The 20,506-nt window shown below is 44.7% G+C and overlaps 1 long non-coding RNA gene across 1 annotated transcript in view; it reads right to left on the bottom strand.

The window, feature by feature from the left end:
* Positions 1-14,653: 14,653 nt before the first annotated feature.
* Positions 14,654-20,506, bottom strand: part of LOC147343217 (uncharacterized) — a 32,210-nt gene continuing 26,357 nt past the window's right edge. The window contains exon 2 of the long non-coding RNA XR_015156596.1: positions 14,654-17,766. This is a non-coding gene — a long non-coding RNA (uncharacterized LOC147343217). The remainder of the gene's footprint in view (positions 17,767-20,506) is intronic.

Here is a 20,506-nt window from a genome sequence, read left to right as displayed (position 1 = left end):
ATCTTGAGGAAAAAGAACAAAGCTGGAGGCATAAGTTTCTCAGACTTTGGATTTGACTACAAAGCTGTAGTATCAAAATAGCATGGTACTGGCACAGAAACAGACATATAGATCAATGGACGAGAATACAAATAAACCTACACACCTACAATCAATGAATCTTCTGCAAAGGAGGCAACAATATACACTGGAGAAAAGACAGTCTCTTCAGCAAGTGGTGTTGGAAAAGTTGGACAGGCGCATGTAAATCAATGAAGTTAGAACACAGCCTCATACCACATACAAAAATAAACTCAAATGGCTGAAAGACTTAAATACAAGACGTGACATCAGAAAACTCAGAAGATAACATAGGCAAAACATTCTCTGACATAAATTGTAGTCATGTTTTCTTAGGTTATTCTCCCAAGGCAATGGAAGTAAAAACAAAAATAAAGAAATGAGATCTAATGAAACTTAAAAGATTTTGTACAACAAAGGAAATGAAAAGAAATATATGGCCTAGGAGAAAATATTTGCAAATAATGAGGCCAACAGGGGTTAATTTTCAAAATATACACACAGCACATATAACTCAATGTCAATAAAATAAACAGCCCAATCAAAAAGTGGGCAGAAGACCTAAATAGATATTTCTCTAAAGAAGACATACAGATGGCCATCTGGCACATGAAAAGATGCTCACCATTGCTAATTATTAGAGAAATGCAAATCAAAACTACAGTGAAGTACCACCTCACACTGGCTAGAATAACCATCATCAAAAAGTCTGTATGTATCCAGAGAAAGCTCTGATTTGAAAAGATACAGTCACCCCAATGTTCATAGCAGCACTGAAATGTCTACCAACAGATGAATGAATAAAGAAGATGTAGTACATATATACAATGGACTATTATTCAGCCATAAAAATAACATGAAATATTGCCATTTGCAGCAACATGAATAAACCTAAAAATTGTCGTATTAAGTGAAGTCAGACAGAAGGACAAATATCACATCATGGGTATGTGGAATCTAAAAAATAATACAAATGAACTTATTTACAAAACAGAAATAGACTCACAGACATAGATAACAAATTTTATGGTTACCAAAGGGGAAGGGGAAAGGGTAAATTAGGAATATGAGATTAATAGATGCCACTTTATTTAAAATAGATAAACAAGGATTCACTATATATTCAAGATCTTATAATAACCTATAATGTAAAAAATCTGAAAAAGAATACGTAACTTTCTATATTTATCACTGAATCATTTTGTTGTTTAGCTGAAACTAACCTAGTATTTTAGTTTAGCCTGTGCGCCACCTGCTGGCTGCAACTAGAAAAACCCACGTGCATGTGCGTGTTAAGTCACTTCAGTTGCGTCTCTTTGCAACCCCATGGGTTGCAGCCTGCCAGGTTCCTCTGTCCATGGGATTCTCCAGGTAAGAATACTGGAATGGATTGTCATACCCTCCTCCGGGGAATCTTCCAGACACAGGGATGGTCTCTTTTTGCACTGGAATGGTAGAATATTTTAGTAGTTTTGTAGACCTGCATGTCTATGTTTTCCCCAGGTTTGTAAAGTTCTCAGCTGTATTTCTTTCTTTTTTCGGTTGCACCACTTGGCTTGTGAGATCTCAGTTCCCCCATTAGGCAACGAAGCCAGGCCCATGGCAATGGAAGTGCCGAGTCCTAACCACTGGACCAGCAGGGAAGTCCCTCAGCTACTGTTTCTTTAAACAAACAATCTGTCCCCTTTTTCCTCCCCTCCTTTGGAACCCCAGTTATCTGGATATTTGCCTTTCTGATGGAAGCCACTGGCTCTCTTAGGCTTTCCTCACTACTATTGAGTCTTCCATTCTTCTAGGTGTATTCTTCCTACAGCCCTGTCCCCCAGGAGACCATTCCTCCCCCTGGTCTGCCTTGCTGCAGGTGCTCTCCATTGCATCCTTCATCTCATTCATTCATGGAGCCCTTCAGTCCAGATTTTAAAAAATAATTTCAAAGTCTTTGCTAAGGACATCCTTACATTTTTATTTATTTCTGGGTTTATTAAATTGCCTTCTTGAGTTTTCTTGTAGCTTGTTGAATTTCTTCATTATAGCTATTTTGAATGCTTTATCAGTCAGATCATAATATTCCATGTGTTTCTGTTCAGTTGCTGGAGAATTTTCTGTCTGTGATAACATATTTCCCTGAGTTTTCATAGTGTTTGCATATATGCAACTGTGCATTCACATTTGAAGTAGCAGACACCTTTCTTGGTTAAGGATTTATGTTTACTTTGGTTCTTACAAACTGTGTTGTGCTGTGCTTAGTCGCTCAATCGTGTCTGACTCTTTAAGACCCCAGGCGCCTGTGTCCATGGGGATTCCCCAGGCAAGAATACTGGAATAGGTTGCCATTTGCTTTTCCAGGGGATTTTCTCAACCCAGGGATTGAACCCAGGTATCCCGCATTGCTGCTGCTTCTGCTAAGTCACTTCAGTCTTGTCCAACTCTGTGTGACCCCACAGACAGCAGCCCAACAGGCTCCCCCGTCCCTGGGATTCTCCAGGCAAGAACACTGGAGTGGGTTGCCATTTCCTTCTTCAATGCTTGAAAGTGAAAGTGAAGTCGCTCGGTCGTGTCCGACTTTTAGCGACCCCATGGACTGCAGCCTCCCAAGCTCCCCTGTTCATGGGATTTTCCAGGCAAGAGTACTGGAGTGGGTTGCCATTGCCTTCTCCACTCCCGCATTGCAGGCGGGTTCTTTACTGTCTGAGCCACAACGGACCACGGCTACTAGAAGCATTTATTTTGTATTCCAGAAGGTGGCGCTAAAAGTCAAGTTTGTGATTTCGCTTTTGCCCACCGTTTGCCGTCTGTTTTCTGTGCAAGCTCCCTGTGCCCTGGATGCCTCTCTCACAGTGGCACTGGGGGTGCACACAAGAGCTGGCAGCAGGATGGGGGGAGGTGTGGGGTTAGCACTGGGGCTTTGAGGGTGTCTTTAGGCCAGGTGGAGATTCTTATGTTTGGTAATCCAAGCCTAGTGGGCAGATCCCTTGCTGACTTCTGAAAAAGACAGCAGTAACCTGCTCATATAATGTTCTAATATTTCTATCTGCTTTCTTTCCATCCTCCCCCCAGAAACCAGGGTGCTGTTGGACAGAAACAAGTTTCTCACCATAATCCCTAAACTGGGTAGCTGGGTGGTTACCACTTTCCACCTCCTCTCAGGAGAGGTTGCAGTTGCTGTCTCCCCAGGCAGTGTCCTGGGAAGGGGGGTAGCTCTGGTATAGTCCTCCATCTGTCTGTCCATGGCAGTAGTTCTCTCCATTGCTGGACTCTGTCTTCAGACAGGCTGGGCTTGCACAGAATCTCTTGCCTGTACTTGCCCAGGTCAGAACTCTCCTGACTTATTGGGGGAAGGTTCTCTGACTCCTTGAATCCACAGCCCTTATAAGGTCTCGTTTATTTATTTTTGGATTTATATTTGGATAGCCCTCTGAGTCCCTTGGCCTTGGGTGCTAAGTACTTTAGTTCCTGTATGTCTATCTAATTAGTTGTTTACAAAGGGCTGGGGGAGAAATGACTTTGCTGCCGTGAGCTTATGTCACTGCCTAGAAATCAATACATTTATTTATATGTCAACACAGTCATTCCATCCCAAAGAAGGGCAACGCCAAAGAATGTTCAAACTACCACACAATTCTACTCATTTCACATGCTAGCAAAGTAATGCTCAAAATCCTTCAAGCTAGGCTTCAGCAGTACGTGAACGGAGAACTGCCAGGTGAACAAGTTGGATTTAGAAAAGGCAGAGGAACCAGAGATCAAATGGCCAACATCTGTTGAATCATAGAGAAAGCAAGGGAATTACAGAAAAACATCTGCTTCAATGACTATGCTAAAGCCTTTGACTGTGTGGATTAAAACAAACTGGAAAATTCTTAAAAGAGATGGAAATATGAGACCACCTTAATTGCCTTCTGAGAAACCTGTAGCAGGACAAGAAGCAACAGTTTGAACTGGATATGGAACAATGGACTGGTTCAAAATTGGGAAAGGACTACATCGAGGGTGTATATTGTCCCCTTGCTTATTTAACTTCTTTTTTAAATTTATTTATTTTAATTAGAGGCTAATTCCTTTACAATATTGTATTGGTTTTGCCATACATCAACATGAATCTGCCACGGGTGTACATGTGATCCAAATCCTGAACGCCCCTCCCACCTCCCTCCCATACCATCCCTCCGGGTCATCCCAATGCACCAGCCCCAAGCATCCTGTATCCTGCATTGAACCTGGACTGGCGATTCGTTTCTTATATATTATACATGTTTCAATGCCATTCTCCCAAAGCATCCCACCCTCGCCCTCTCCCACAAAGTCCAAAAGACTGTTCTATACATTTGTGTCTCTTTTGCTGTCTCTCATACAGGGTTATCATATTACCATCTTTCTAAATTCCATATATAGGCATTAGTATACTGTATTAGTGTTTTTCTTTCTGGCTTACTTCACTCCATATAATAGGCTCCAGTTTCATCCACCTCATTAGAACTGATTCAAATGTATTCTTTTTAATGGCTGAGTAATACTCCATTGCGTACATGTACCACAGCTTTCTTATCCATTCATCTGCTGATGGACATCTAGGTTGCTTCTATGTCCTGGCTATTATAAACAGTGCTGCGATGAACATTGGGGTACATGTGTCTCTTTCAAGTCTGGTTTCCTCGGTGTGTGTGCCCAGCAGTGGGATTGCTGGGTCGTATGGCAGTTCTATTTCCAGTTTTTTAAGGAATCTCCACACTGTTCTCCATAGTGGCTGTACTAGTTTGCATTTCCACCAACAGTGTGAGAGGGTTCCCTTTTCTCCACCTCCTCTCTGGCATTCATTGCTTATAGACATTTGGATCGCAGGTATTCTGACTGGCATGAAATGGCACCTCATTGTGGTTTTAATTTGCATTTCTCTGATAATGAGTGATGTTGAGCATCTTTTCATGTGTTTGTTAGCCATCTGTATGTCTTCTTTGGAGAAATGTCTGTTTAGTTCTTTGGCCCATTTTTTGATTGAGTGGTTTATTTTTCTGGAATTGAGCTGCAGGAGTTGCTTGTATATTTTTGAGATTAGTTGTTTGTCAGTTGCTTCATTTGCTATTATTTTCTCCCATTCTGAAAGCTGTCTTTTCATCTTGCTTAAAGTTTCCTTTGTTGTGCAGAAGCTTTTAATTTTAATTAGGTCCCATTTGTTTACTTTTGCTTTTATTTCCAGTATTCTTGGAGATGGGTCACAGAGGATCCTGCTGTGATTTATGTCAGAGAGTGTTTTGCCTGTGTTCTTCTCTAGGAGTTTTATAGTTTCTGGTCTTATGTTTAGATCTTTAATCCATTTTGAGTTTATTTTTGTGTATGGTGTTAGAAAGTGTTCTAGTTTCATTCTTTTACAAGTGGTTGACCAGTTTTCCCAGCACCACTTGTTAAAGAGATTATTTCTACCATTCTATCTTCTACCTCACTTATCCTATCTTCTGCCCCCGTTATTATACTGTTGGTTCCCTCCAGAGTGCTTCATTTATTGCATTATTCTTTATATATTGACTCATTTTATTTCTTCTAGGTCCTTGTTAAACCTTTCTTGCATCTTCTCAATCCTTGTCTCCAGGCTATTTATCTGTAAGTCCATTTTGTTTGCAAAGTTTTGGATCATTTTCACTATCATTATTCAGAATTGTTTATCAGGTATATTCCTTATCTCTTCCTCTTTTGTTTGGTTTGATGGGCATTTATCCTGTTCCTTTACCTGCTGGTATTTCTCTGCCTCTTCACCTTGTTTATATTGCTGTGTTTGGGGTGGCCTTTCCATATTCTGGCAGTTTGTGGAGTTCTCTTTATTGTGGAATTTCTTCACTTTGGGTGGGGTTGGACAGGTGGCTTATCAAGGTTTCCTGGTTCGGGAAGCTTGTGTTTGTGTTCTGGTGGGTGGAGCTGGATTTCTTCTCTCTGGAGTGCAATGAAGTGTCCAGTAATGAGTTATGAGATGTCAGTGGGTTTGGAGTGACTTTGGGCAGCCTGTATATTGAAGCTCAGGGCTATGTTCCTGTGTTGCTGGAGAATTTGTGTGGCATGTCTTGCTCTGGAACTTGTTGGCTCTTGGCTTGTGCTTGGTTTCAGTGTAGGTATGGAAGCATTTGATGAGCTCCTATCAATTAACGTTCCCTGGAGTCAGGAGTTCTCTGGTGTTCTCAGGATTTGGACTTAAGCCTCCTGCTCCTGGTTTTCAGTCTTATTTTTACAGTAGCCTCAAGACTTCTCCATCTATACAGCACTGTTGATAAAACAGTTCACAGAGTTACATGGAGAAGAGAAGAGGGAAGAGGGAGATAGAGGTGACCAGGATGAGAGGAGGTGGAATCAAAAGAGGAGACAGCAAGCTAGCCAGTAATCACTTCCTTATGTGTGCTCCACAGTCTGGACCACTCAGAGATGTTCACAGAGTTATACAGAGAAGAGAAGAGGAAGGAAGGCGACAGAGGTAGCCAGGAGGATAAAGAGGGGAATCAAAAGGAGAGAGACAGATCCAGCCAGTAATCAGTTCCCTAAGTGTTCTCCACCATCTGGAACACACAAAGAGATTCACAGAGTTGTGCAGAGAAGAGAAGGGGGAGGGAGGAGATAGAGGCGACCTGGTGGAAAGGAGAGTCCAAAGGGAGAGAGAGCAGTCAAGCCATTAATCTCACTCCCAAGTAAAAATGGGTACTGAAGATTGGGTTCTTAAAGGTACAGAATTGATAACAAATACTAAGAAGCAAAGATTAAAAATCTAGAGTAGAGGTTGGATTCTCAAAAATACAATATTAAAGAAAAAAAAAAACCAAAGTCACAAAAATTATATATATATATATATAAAGTTTGCTTTAAAAAATAGGGTCTTTTTTTTTTGCAAAGTAATAGGTTATCAAAATGAAAGTTAAAGTAGTAATAGAGGACTTAAAAATAACAAGAAGAATTTTTTAAATTTAAAGGATGATAATAGTAAAAATATTTCTAGGACTTTCTCTGGTGTTGTTGTGGACAATGTGGGGTCAGTTCATTTTCTGATAGTTCCTTGATCCAGCTATACTTCTCAAGATCTATACTTCTCAACCCCCTTCCTATGTAGTCGGTGCTAACTACAGAGTTTTAATCTATTGCACCTGTCACTTCCAAGGCGGTTCCCTCTGTTTCAGCTTCTGTTTGCTGGTCTCTTCAGTGTGTAATTTCCGTCCTGACACAAGGGGGTGCTGGTGGACACTTTTTTAGGCTCCTTTGTTCAGTCGTGCTGTGGGGAGGGAGGAACGCTGCAAATAACACTGGCGTCTGTGGGAAGTGCTCCCAGTGTCTCGGCCACACTGGGTTTGCCCCCGCTAATGGCGTGTGTGCTTTCCCTGTCTACACTGCTTAGGCTCTAGGTTGCTCTGCCGGGAACTATCTGAGGCTGGCCCTGGGTTGTATGCACTTCCCAGGTTTACACCGCTCAGGTTCAGGTACTCGGGTACTCCACAAAGGCGCAGACTCGGTTGGGCCTGCGGTTTGTACCCTTCCTAGGTCTGAGCAGCTCAGACAACCAGGTGTTTGGCGAGCAGGGTCGCTGTGACTTATCGCCTCCCCCGTCCCTGCTGCTCAGTTTTCTGGGTGTATAACCGGCGCACCTTCTCAGAGGGATGTCGACCGTCCAGAATCCCAAGAAGTCTTGGTTAGCAATGAAGCCGGCTTGCAGTTTGGTAGATGATGCCTCTCTGGGGCCGCGACTGCCCCCTTCCGGCTCTGGCTGCCCTCGCCTGCCTGTCTCCGGCGGGGGATGGGCTGGTCCGCAGCCGGCTAGCTCTGCTCAGTCCATTGTTGTGTGAGCGGCCCTGGCGGTGTTTTAGGTTAGGGCTTTTCGCGGGGTAGCTATCCCACAGTCTGGTTTGCTGTTTCAAGTTAGTTCCCTCAGATTGCCCTCAGGGCATTCAGGCCTGGTCCTTACCCTAAGCAATGCTACCCATGGCTCCCTGCCCAGCCCCCACTTGCTAGTGGTGGATGCGGGCGTCTGCACTGCTTCTCCGCTGGGAGTTACCGTTGGGCACATAATCTGTGGGTTTTAATTATTTATTTATTTTTCCTCCTGGTTATGTTGTCCTCTGAGGTTCCAAGGCTCGCCACAGACTCAGCAGTGAGAGTGTTTCCTGGTGTTTGGAAACTTCTCTCTTTTTTAAGACTCCCTTCCATGGATGGATCTCCGTCCCTACCTCTTTTGTCTCTCTTTTTATCTTTTATTTGTTTTCCTACCTCCTTTCGAAGACAACGGGCTGCTCTTCTGGGTGCCTGATGTCCTCTGCCGGCATTCAGAACTTGTTTTGTGGAATTTACTCAGCATTCAAATGGTCTTTTGATGAATTTGTGGGGGAGAAAGTGGTTTCCCCATTCTATTCCTCCACCATCTTAGGACCTCCCTCCCTCTAATTTTCTTGAAGAGATCTCTAGTCTTTCCCATTCTATTGTTTTCCTCTATTTCTTTGCATTGATCACTGAGGAAGGTTTTATCTGTCCTTGCTATTCTTCGGAACTCTGCATTCAAAGGGTATATCTTTTCTCCTTTGGCTTTTGCTTCTCTTCTTTTCTCAGCTATTTGTAAGGCCTTATCAGACAACCATTTTGCCTTTTTGCATTTCCTTTTCTTAGGGATGGTCTTGATCCCTGCCTCCTGTATGATGCCATTAACCTCTGTCCATAGTTCTTCAGGCACTCTATCAGATCTAATCCCTTGAATCTATTTCTCAGTTCCACTGTATAATCATAAGGGATTTGACTTAGGTCATACCTGAATGGTCTAGTGGTTTTCCCTACTTTCTTCAATTTATGTCTGAATTTGGCAATAAGGAGTTCATGATCTGAGCCACAGTCAGCTCCCAGTCTTGTTTTCGTTGACTGATAGAGCTTCTCCATCTTTGGCTGCAAAGAATATAATCAATCTGATTTCAGTATTGACCATCTGGTGATGTCCTTGTGTAGAGTCTTCTCTTGTGTTGTTGGAAAAGGATGTTTGCTATGACCAGTGCGTTCTCTTGGCAAAACTCTATTAGCCCTTGCCCTGCTTCATTCCGTACTGCAAGGCTAGAAATACTCCAGGTATTTCTTGACTTCCTACTTTTGCATTTCAGTCCCCTATAATGAAAAGGAATCTTTTTTGGGTGTTAGTTCTAGAAGGTCTTGTAGGTCTTCTTAGAACTGTTCAGCTTCTTCAGCATTACTGGTTGGGGCATAGTCTTGGATTACTGTGATATTGAGTCATTTGCCTTGGAAACGAACAGAGATCATTCTGTCATTTTTGAGACTGCATCCAAGTATTGCAGTTCAGACTCTTTTGTTGACTCCATTTCTTCTAAGGGACTCTTGCCCACAGTAGTAGATATAATGGTCATCTGAGTTAAATTCACCCATTCCAGACCATTTAGTTCTGCTGATTCCTAAAATGTTGATGTTCACTCTTGCCATCTCCTGTTTGACTACTTCCAATTTGCCTTAATTCACGGACCTAACATTTCAGGTTCTGATGCAATATTGTTCTTTACAGCATCGGACTTTACTTCCATCACCAGTCACATCCACAACTGGGTGTTGTTTTTGCCTTGGCTCCGTGTCTTCATTCTTTCTGGAGTTATTTCTCCACTGATCTCCAGTAGCATATTGGGCACCTACCAACCTGGGGAGTTCATCTTTTAGTGAACTTTTAGTTCATCTTTTTCTTATCTTTTTGCCTCTTCATACCTTAAAAGAGTTAGAAAGTGGGTTTTTTTTTGTTTGTTTTTCTCCTGAAATTTTGGGGTGATTTTGAGGAGGATTGGTGTTAGTTCTTATCAAAGGTCTGGGAGGATTCACCAGTGAAGCCATCAGTTTGGTCCAGAGGTTTGTCTGTGGAGGGGTTTTGATTAGTGATCCAATCACCTTACTAGCTGTGAGTCTATTCAGAGTCTCTATTTCTTTGTGACTCAGTCTTGGGAGGATTTGTAGTTCTAGCATTTTGTCCATTTTATCTAGTTATCCCATTTGTTAGAGGACAATCATTTACAGTACTCTCCATAATCCTTTTTATTCCTCCATGTTCATTTCTCATTTCAGTCATTTGTCTTCCCCCTTTTTTTTAAGTCAGTACAGCTAATAGCTTGTCAACTTTGTTAATTTATCCAAAGAGTCAACTTTGTGTTTTTTCTTTATTTTCTTTGCTTTTCTATTTTGTCTCTGGCACTAATCTTCATTACTACCTTCCTTCTGCCAGCTTTGGGTTCAGTAGTTTGTTCTTCTTTTTCTAGTTACCAAAATTACATGGAGTTACTGGTTTGAGATTTTTGTTTTTAAAGCTATAAATTTCCCCTTAGCACTGCTTTTCTGTTTCTCATAAGGTAGTGCTTCACTTTCCCTCATCTCTAAGTATTTTTTAATTTCCCCTATGCTTTATTCTTTGCTACATTGGCTAAAGTGTGTTTAATTTTTACAAATATGTGAATTTTCCACTTTTTCTTCTCTTGCTGATTTCTAACTTTATCGCATTGTAGTTAGAGAAGATACTTTGCATGAGATCTGTCTTGTCAAATACACTGAGATAAATTGTAGCCTAACCAATTGTCTGTCCTGGAGGAGGCCCTAATGCCCTTGGGGAAAACATGTGTTCTGTTGGTGTGTTTGTCTGTTAGACCTAACTGCTTGTGCTGCTAAAATTTTCTACCTTTGCACTCATCTTGCCTGATTATCCATCAATGAGAGTGGGATATTGGAAGTTCCAAGTGTTGTGTGAATGGTCTATGTCTCCCCTCAGTTCTGTTCATTTTTCTTTCATGTGCTTTGATGGTGTCATTAGGTGTGTAAATGTGATTTTATCGCTATATTGTTGAATTTCCGATTAACATATAATATTCTTTTCTCTTGTAACCTTTTCTCATTTAGTCTATTTTGTCTGATATTAGTACAGCCACAACTGATATCTTTTGGTTACTGTTTGCATGGACTATCTTTTTCTGTCCTTTCATGTTCAACTTTTTTCTGTCTTTGGATCTAAAATTAATCTCTTATAGATAGCAAATAGTTGCATCATATGCATCATTCTGCCAGTCTTTGGACTGGAGAGTTTAATCTGTTTACATAATTACTCATATAGAAGGAGTTACCTCTGTCATTTTGTTCTTTGTTTTCTGTATGGCTTAATGATTTTTCTGTCTCTGATTTCCTGCATGACCACCTTCTTCTGCATTTTTGGTAGTGCAACATTTTAATTCCCTTCTCATTCCCTTTTGTACATATTCTATAATTATTTTCTTTGTGGTTATAATTAGATTATAAGTAACATCCTAAAGATATAACACTCTAATGCCAATTTAAGCCAGTTTAATGTCAAGAACATAAAAAACCTCTGCTCCAACAGCTCTGACTCAAACTCCTTTTAGTTACTGATTATACCTTTTGTGTTGTGTATCCAAAACCCATTCATGGATCACAGCCTTGTTGTGGCAAAGGGCTTGCATAATTCAATGAAGATCTGAGCCATGCCATGAGTCACCCAAGATTGATAGGCATAGTGAACAATTCTGAAAAAATGTGGTCCAGTGTAGGAGGAAATGACAAGCCACTTCAGTATTCTTGCCTAGAGAAACCCATGGACAGTATGAAAAGGCAAAAGATATGACACCAAAGATGAGCCTTCCAGGTCAGAAGGTGCCCAGTATGCTACTGGGGAAGAGTAGAGGGCAATTACTAATAGCTCCAGAAAGAATGAAGCAGCTGGGCCAAAGTGGAAAAAACGCTTAGTTGTGGATGTGTCTGGTGATGAAAATAAAGTCCAGCGCTGTAAAGAACAATATTGCACAGGAAGCTGGAATGTTAGGTTCATGAATCAAGGTAAATTGGATGTGGTAAAGCAGGAGATGTCAAGATTAAACATCAACATCTTAGGAATCATTGAACTAAAATGGACAGAAATGGGTGGATTTAATTTAAATAACCAGTATATTTACTACTGTGGGCAAGAATCCCTTGGAAGAAATGGAGTAGCCCCCACAGTCCAGAAGAGAGTCCAAATTGCAGTATTTGGGTGCAATCTCAAAAACGATAGAATGATCTTGGTCTGTTTCTAAGGCAAACCATTCAACGTGTTGGTAATCCAAGTCTTTGCCCCAACCATTAATGCCAAAGAAGCTGAAGTGGACTGGTTCTTGAAGAAAGAACTAACACCAAAAAAGATGTCCTTTTCACCATAGGGGACGCTAAAGCAAAAGTAGGAAGTCAGGAAATACCCAGAATAATAGGCAAGATTAGCCTTGGAATACAAAATAAAGCAGGGCAAAAACAGTTTTGTTAAGAGAACACACTGGTCATAGCAAACACCCTTTTCCAACAACCCAAGAGACAATTGTACACATGGACATCACCAGATAATGAATATCGAAATTAGTATATGTTCTTTGCAGCTAAATATGGAGAAGCTCTAAACAGTCAGCAGAAACAAGACCTGGAGCCGACTATGATGCAGATCATCAGCTCCTTATTGGCCAAATTCAGGCTTAAATTAAAGGAAGTAGAGAAAACCACTAGGCCATTTGGTATGACCTAAGTCAAATCCCTTATGATTATACAGTGGAGTGACAAATATATTCAAGGGGTTAGAGCTGGTAGACAGAGTGCCTAAAGAATTATGGACAGAGGTTCATAACAATGTACAGGAAGGAGGTGGTGGCCAAAACCATCCCCCAAAAAAGAAATGCAAGAAGGCAATGTGGTTGTCTGAGGAGGCTTTACAAATAGCTAAGAAGAGAAGTGAAAGGAAAAGAAGAAAGGGAAAGATACACATAACTGGATGCAAAGTTCCAGAAAACAGCGAGGTGGTAAAAGAAAGCCTTCTTCAATGAACGATGCAAAGAAAGAGGGACACAACAGAATGGGAAAGACTAGAGATCTCTTCAAGAAAACTGGAGATATCAAGGGAACATTTCACACAAAGATGGGAATGATAAAGGACAGAAGTGATAAGGACCTGTCAGAAGTAGAAGATATTAAGAAGATGTGGCAAGAATACACAGAAGAACTATACAAACAAGATCTGAAGGACCCAAATAATCAGGATAATGTGATCACTCACTTAGAGCCAGATATCCTGGAGTGTGAAGTCAAGTGGACCTTAGGAAGAAGCATTATTATGAAAAAAGCTAGTGGATGTGACAGAATTCCAGCTATTTCAAATCCTAACAGATGATGTTGTTTAAGTGCTCTCAATATGTCAGCAAATTTGGACAACTCAGCAGTGGCCACAGGACTGGAAAAGATCAGTTTCCATTCCAATCCCAAAGAAAGACAGGGTTAAAGAATGTTCAAACTACTGTATGCTTTTGCTCATTTCACACGCCAACAAGACTGTGCTCAAAATCCTTCTGGCTAATCATCAGCAGTACCTGAATCGAGAATTTCTAGGTGTACAAGCTGTGTTTCAAAGAGACAGTGAAACAGAGGTCAAATTTGAAACATTCATTGAATCATGGAGAAAGCAAAGGAATTCCAGAAAAGCATCTACTTCATTGATGAAAGCCTTTGACTGTGTGGATCACAACAAACTGTGGAACATTCTAAAACAGATGGAAATACTAGACCATCTTACTTGACTCCTGGGAAACCTTATGCAGGTCAAGAAGGAACAGAACCGTACATGGTACATTGAACAATGGACTGGTTCAAAATTGGGAAACGAGTATGTCAAGGCTGTATATTGTCACCCTGCTTATTTAACTTATATGGGGAGTGTGTCATGTGAAATGCCAGGCTGGAGAAATCACAAGCTGGAATCAAGATTTCCAGGAGAAATATCAACAACCACTGATATTCAGATGATAGCACTCTAACGGCAGAAAAAAAAGAGGAACTAATATCTTCTTGATGAGGGTGAAAGAGGAGAGTGAAAAAACTGGCTTGAAACTTAACATTAACAAAACTAACATCATGGTATCCAGTCCCATCACTTCGTGGCAAATAGAAGGGCAAAAACTGGAAGCAGTGACAAATTTTATTATCTTGAGGCTCCAAAATCACTGTGGATTGTGACTGCAGCCATAAAATTAAAAACACACTTGCTCCTTGGAAGGGAAGTGATGACAAACCTCGACAATGTATTAGAAAGCAGAGATGTCACTTTGGGACACAGGTCCCTTTAGTCAAAGCTATGGTTTTTCCAGTAGTCATGTATAGATGTGAGAGTTAGACCATAAAGAAGGCTGAGTGAGGAATCGATGCTTTCCATTTGTATTGTTGGAGAAGACTCTTGAGAGTCCCTTGGACTGCAGGGAGATCAAACCAGTCCATCCTAAAGTAAATCAACCCTGAATCTACATTAGAAGGACTGAAGCTGAAATGGAAGCTCCAATACTTTGGCCACCTGATGCAAAGAGCTGATTTACTGGAAAGACCTCGATGCTGGAAGATTGAAATAATCAGAGAAGGGGGCATCAGAGTATGACATGGTTAGATAGCATCACCGACTCAATGGACATGAATTTGAGCAAATTCAGGGAGGAATGGAGCACAAGAGGAGCCCGGTGTGCACAGTCCATGGGGTCACAGAGAACTGGACACGGTTTAGTGACTGAACAACAGTAGTAACTCATAACCACACTAAAAATGGTGCTTAATTCTTTTTATTAATCTCATCTATCAGAGAGAAAATAAAATAGTGGAGCTACAAACCACAGTTACAATAGTAAATTTTCTAATTGCTTGTCTATCTACTTTTACCAGAGATCTTTATCTCTTCATAACATTTTGAGCTGCTATCCAGAGCCTTTCACTCCAACCTGGAGGACTCCGTGCTGCAGGAGTATAGTTAGCATAGTTAGCACAGTTAGCATTGCTAGTTAGTGCTGGCAGTCAGTGTAGTCAGCAGATCACCATGATGCTGGGCCTCACAGCCATCTCAGGGGACAAGGCTTCTATTGAGAACTGCGATTCTTTACATTATTGGTAAAGGTTGATTGCCAAAGCTGGCCCAGTATGTTCTGACTGGGACAGAGTTGGCCATAAAGGTCATTAGGAAGAGTCAGCAGAATGCCTCCAGCCTCCAGGACTCTTCTGGGAAGTGAATAGTATGAAGGCTCTAAACCATGAAAATATTGTCAAACTACTGGAGGTGATTGACACAGAGGAGATCTTGTTCCTGGATGGAGGGCCTCAGTGAGGGGGACATGTAGCCATTTGGAGGACCATGGGATATGACAGAGGCTGACGCCCGAGGCCGCTGGGACAGCTGCTCTCTGGCCTGCAGCACGGCCACCAGGGGCACGTCCTGCACTGGGACCTGAAGCCAGGGAACCTCCTCTTTGACACCGAGTAGTACGTGAAAATTACAGACTTTGGCCTCAGCAACGAGTGTGATGAGAGTGGGAAGCTCAACACTTTCTATGGCAGCTGCACTTACGCTGCCTGAGAATTCTTCCTGGGACAGGGCTCCTACTGCCCTGCGGTGGATGTGTGGAGTCTGGGAGTAGTTCTCTACTCCATGGTGACCGGGACCCTGCCCTTTGGGGGACATGACTTCTCAGAGCTGTGGCTGTGATCCTCGTAGGGCAACACCCCATTCCCCTATGTCTGTCATCAGAGAAGGAATTTGCTAAAAAATATGGTCCTCAACCCCAGTGACAAGAGCACCTTAAATGACTGATGAGGCCTCCATGGGTGAACCTGGGCCAGAAGGAGCCACTCAGGCCATTCTGTGTGCCACCCTGTGACAAGGACCCAGGGGTGACAGTGGTAAGGTCTCTAGTGTCAAGGTGGGACCTGATCCATGACTCAGGGAACAGGCAGTAGGCATTGCACTGTGAGCTCAGGGGAACACAAGGTGGAGAGCTGCTCCATCACTGCGAGGCTCTCCCCTTCCACTGACCTCAGCAGCCATAACTTGAGCCTTCTCCAAGGCCTGAGGTGTCCACACTCATACCACGTGGCTCAACCAGGGAGAGAACGTACAACTGCACAAGGACCAGAAGACAGAGCAGAAGATGAGGGAGCCTGCTGGTCTCCACCTGGCCTGGAGCAGAGGCCCGCCATCCCCAGCCCAGCGCCCTGTGTGGCCCTGAGGCCTTCCCTCCGCCAGCAGCACCAGCAGCAGGACTGAAGTCCCAGAGGGAAGCAGCTGCCCCTGGGTGTGTCCAACACCAGGATCTCCTCCCATGCTGGGCAGCCTGAGAGTGTGTCCCCAGACACTTTCCTCTGGTCACAGCCAGAAAGAGTGGGGTTCACCTGAAAATATGCAGATTTATAATAGTCTGCCCAGCAAGAGGCAGCATAACAAACGGAGCCCAGGTGAAGTCCATGGATGATCCAAGAAGAAATGTCAGGATGCAGTCCCTGGCAGTGATCGAGGGGTCGAATCCTCTGACAAGATTCAAATCAGGAGGGTATCCCACACCTCCACGGCCTTCAGAAGCATCGTATCCAAAACCCTGGCCAGCTCAAAGGATGGTCTGCAGCAGTCTGGGCGACCAGAAGAGGGCCCGCCTGGCTGCAGGCCCACCCCTCGGCTCTCACCTGAAACTGCAGAGACTGGACTGCCTCTCCCGGGCGTGTCTCCCTACCCCACTCTTCTGTCCTGCATGTGAGAGGGGGAGGCAGAGAGTTCTTGTCAACTCTTTGGTTCTTCCAATTCCTCTTGATAAACTTGATGCTCCAGAAGGGTGGATCACACTCTGTTTTGCATCCTCACTGCACAGAATTGAGGCTGTGTATTTTCCAGTCTAAGAAGCGTGCAGTCATGTGGTACTAGAAGTAAATCAGAACTAAATGCAAAGACAACTGAGAGAATTGGGAGGATGACTCCCAACAGCAACAGTTGCTGTGCTGCAGGGCCGAGATGCAGAAAGCGTGTATGACCTCCCTGCACTGACATTACCCAACATCTTCAGAAGGGCTGAAGGGAATTTTGGTCCCTGGGGCCTGTGTTAATCATGACTGAGATGCCCATAAATGGGATAAAGTGAAAGCGAAAGTGAAGTTGCTCAGTCGTGTCTGACTCTTTGCGACCCCATGGACTGTAGTCTATCAGGCTCCTCCGTCCATGGGATTTTCCAGGCAAGAGTGCTGGAGCGCATTGCCATTTCCTTCTCCAGTGGATCTTCCCAACCCAGGGATTGAACCCGGGGCTCCCACATTGCAGGCAGACGCTTTACCGTCTGAGCCACCAGGGAAGCATAAACAGGGTAAAGTCCCATGAAAGCCTGTGGGTGGTGTGGTCAGGTACCGGTGCAGCTGAGTTTCCTGACTCTCATGCAAAAGTCAGGATCTCCCCTTCCACATGGTGGGAGAGTTGTCCTGATATGTGGGTGTGACCACAGGGACTGGAGAGCAGGCCATCCGGCAGGATGAAGCTGGAGTGTCAGGCACACACAGGGCAGAGGTCAGGAGCCAGGCTGGGGAGAGGGGGCTGGGCCGGCCCCCTTGCTTCCAGGACCATCCACACCGGTGCTCTGTGCTCTGTGTCTCCAAACTGAAACATCCCCACCTCAGGGCTGGAAAGTAGTTGACTCTGATGATGGAACGTTGTGCTCACAGACTGTCTCCTCTTCTGTGAGGTGTGGGCTGGGGCTGGCTGAGCCACGGCTGCCTCATCACTTTATTTGTCCATCACGGTCCCACAGGGAGGGTGTGGGTTTTGTATTAAAGAGCAGGGCACCCATGAGCAGGGCGGGACACAGTCACCTTCCACTGGACGAGATGTCTCGGGCTGCCGGTGCCAAGTGGGCTCTGCAGGAAGAGGGTGGGGAGAAAGCCTCAGTGTCGGTGAGGGAGCCCCACCAGCAATTTGCAGCAAATCTCATGAGAAGCACCCACTTTCCTATGATCTTCAACTGTTTCCTGAATTATTAATTCCTTAATGCAATTTACCTAATGGACAATCTCATAAAATGTGAGCTCAGGGTAGAGATGGGTCGGGTGGTGGGAGGGAGCATTAGAGGCGGTGGGCTGAGGCATCCAAGGGCTCCTGGTACCTTGTCCACTCCCAGGTCACCAGAAACCCTCCTTTATGTGGTCACTGGCCGCCCAGGACTACAGATTTCCCGGCTACTCTTCATCGAGGCTGCTTGTGTGACCAACCTCTCCCTCCAGAGGGGATGGGAGTGATTTGCACAAACTCTAGAATGTGTCCTGGGAGAGAGAAGCAGGCCCTTTCTGCTTCTCCCTCTGTCCTGATCTGGAAATGTCAGCTCTGAGGTTGGAGCTCATTCTGCCCTGTGGACAAAGCAACTCCTCTGGATTGAAGGGCATCAGGGACAGGAAGCTCCGGACCAGCCCTGGACTGTCCACCTCCTGACCCAGTGTGAGGGGGGCCAGCTTCCCTTTGTCCCTCAGCCATGAGCCCCGAGTTACAGCTGCTGAGCCCTATCCTAAGCTGGACAGCAGGCTTGGAGGGGACCTTACCTGTGGCTCCCAGGGTCAGGCTGCTCCCAGGACCACAGCTGTCTGATGTTTCCCCCCTCACGTCCATGGGGGACAGCCCAGCTCAGTTCCAGCCCACTATCCCCTCTGGGGGCTTCTCTGGAAATCTAATGACTAAAAGATTGAGGAGAGATACATTCCAGGGGCACCACCCCCACTCTCTCCCAGAGATGTAGCTTGTTTTGAAACAGTGACATTTTCCCTGTTACCATCTGCGGATTCTAACCAAATAACTCGGGGGAAAGGCTATCTCACGTGTGGTGCAGATTGATTATTGCCGGACAGATGAGTTGGAACCAAGAACTTTGCTGCTAAGCTGACAACTGTAAAAGCTTAATTGGAAAAACCAGCCAAATTCCACTCAGTTTTAAGTCAGAGACTGGGACTCGGTCAAGCCTGGGCCCGAGCCCTCAGTGTGGGGAGATGGGTAGTTAGGACCTCGTAGAAGTCTGGTCCTGACTACGTGATTTTTATATGCCCTCCACCCTGATGGAGCCTGTGGTTTTATGGGAAAAGGAATTCCAATACATATTAAGGTATTACCACTTGATGATTTTGTAAAAAGGTGTGTAGTTCACTTGTTCTTCATTTGTTTACTCTGCAAAGTGTCTTGTAGGCTGGTTTAAAATAGAATATTTAGTGGAAACTTTTGAGGGTCAGTAAGGCTAACCAATCAGGAAACAACTGCCATTGAAATGAAAGTTTCTCCTCACAATCCTGGAAGAGGGGCTTTACCATGCAGGGAGCATGGGGAGAGCAGGAGGTGGAGGAGCCGGACCTGTGGACGGAGGGAACCTTCATCATGTTGCTGAGAAGGGAACGGCAGGCAGGGTGAGCAGGCTGAGGACTGGCCGGGCTAAGCAACTTCATGGGCTCTGGGGTGAGGGGACCCTGAGTGTCCTGGAACCTGATGCTGGGGAGCAGGGCAGGTAGACAGTGCTGGAGTATGAGTCCAGTTAAAGAGGAGGTTGGATTGTATTTGAAAAGTGGGCCTTGGGGGAATCCCTTGGTGTGCAGGGGTTAGGACTGGGCATTTTCTCTGCCAGGGGCCTGGGTTTGATCTCTGGTCTGGTAATAAGATCCTACAAGCCATAGGATGCAGCCCGCCCCCACCCCAACCCCTGCAAAAAAAAAAAAAAAACACAAATCAGTGGGCCCTGGAAGGACTCCTCTGTGAGGGGAGGGGGACTGACAGGCGGGGATGGGGGGCCAAGTTGAAGTGCCTCAGAACAGGGGGCGTCTTGCAAAAGCAAAGCATCAAGTTGACAGAAGGTAGAAGTGGTCCACACAAGGCTCATCTGAAACATCACCTCCTCAGAGCAGCCTTCCCTGCCTGTGCATCTACAGGGAGACCCTCCTCAGGGCTCGCCGGCTTAATTTCTGCACAGCGTCGGGGCCCAAACCCCTGATCCTCACCAGCTGTGCCTCCTTGCACGCAGTGCAAACACCCCCACAGGGCCTGCATTTCCTGCATGGTCTGGTCTCTCCATTTCTCCCCCACACTGTCCCCACTCACCTCAGCCAAAGGTGTAACTAACTGATACAGCCTTCAAATCTCGGTTGAAATTTCTCTGTCCTTAAGCAGCTCCCCTGGCAGACTTGGGTCTCTGCCTCTGCTCCACACCCTTCACCCACGAAAGCAGCTCAGGCTCTATGACTTGCGGCCCGGCTGACTTGTCTATATGTGGTCTGTGAGCGCCTTCCGGGAGGCTCTGCCCTCTCTTCTTTGTGCACCCTGAGCCTGCACATAGTGGGCCTTCAGAACCTCAGGAACCTCACCCCACCCCGCGGCTGGAAACCTGAGCTGTCAAAAGGCCTGTGGATTCAGTTTGGCCCAAGCACTGCTTCCAAACCCTGGGGGCTTCTACAGCCTCTATAGCGTGGAGAGAGAGGTCCCTTGTAAGCTGAGCTTCCCAGCTGTCAGATCTCACTTCTCAGTTACCTTCCTGTGCTGTCAATTCATTGTCAGTTTGGTCTCTCCTGGGCACCACGGGAGGCTACATAGTGGAGAAAGGAGGACCAGAGCCGAGTTTCAAGGGAGACATGA

The sequence above is a fragment of the Bos grunniens genome, chromosome 28 (genome assembly GCF_055505025.1).
Source record: "Bos grunniens cultivar Pamir isolate PY7600 chromosome 28, Bosgru_T2T1.0, whole genome shotgun sequence".
NCBI classification, from domain to species: Eukaryota; Metazoa; Chordata; class Mammalia; order Artiodactyla; family Bovidae; genus Bos; species Bos grunniens.
This window is presented reverse-complemented; position numbering and strand designations above follow the sequence as displayed.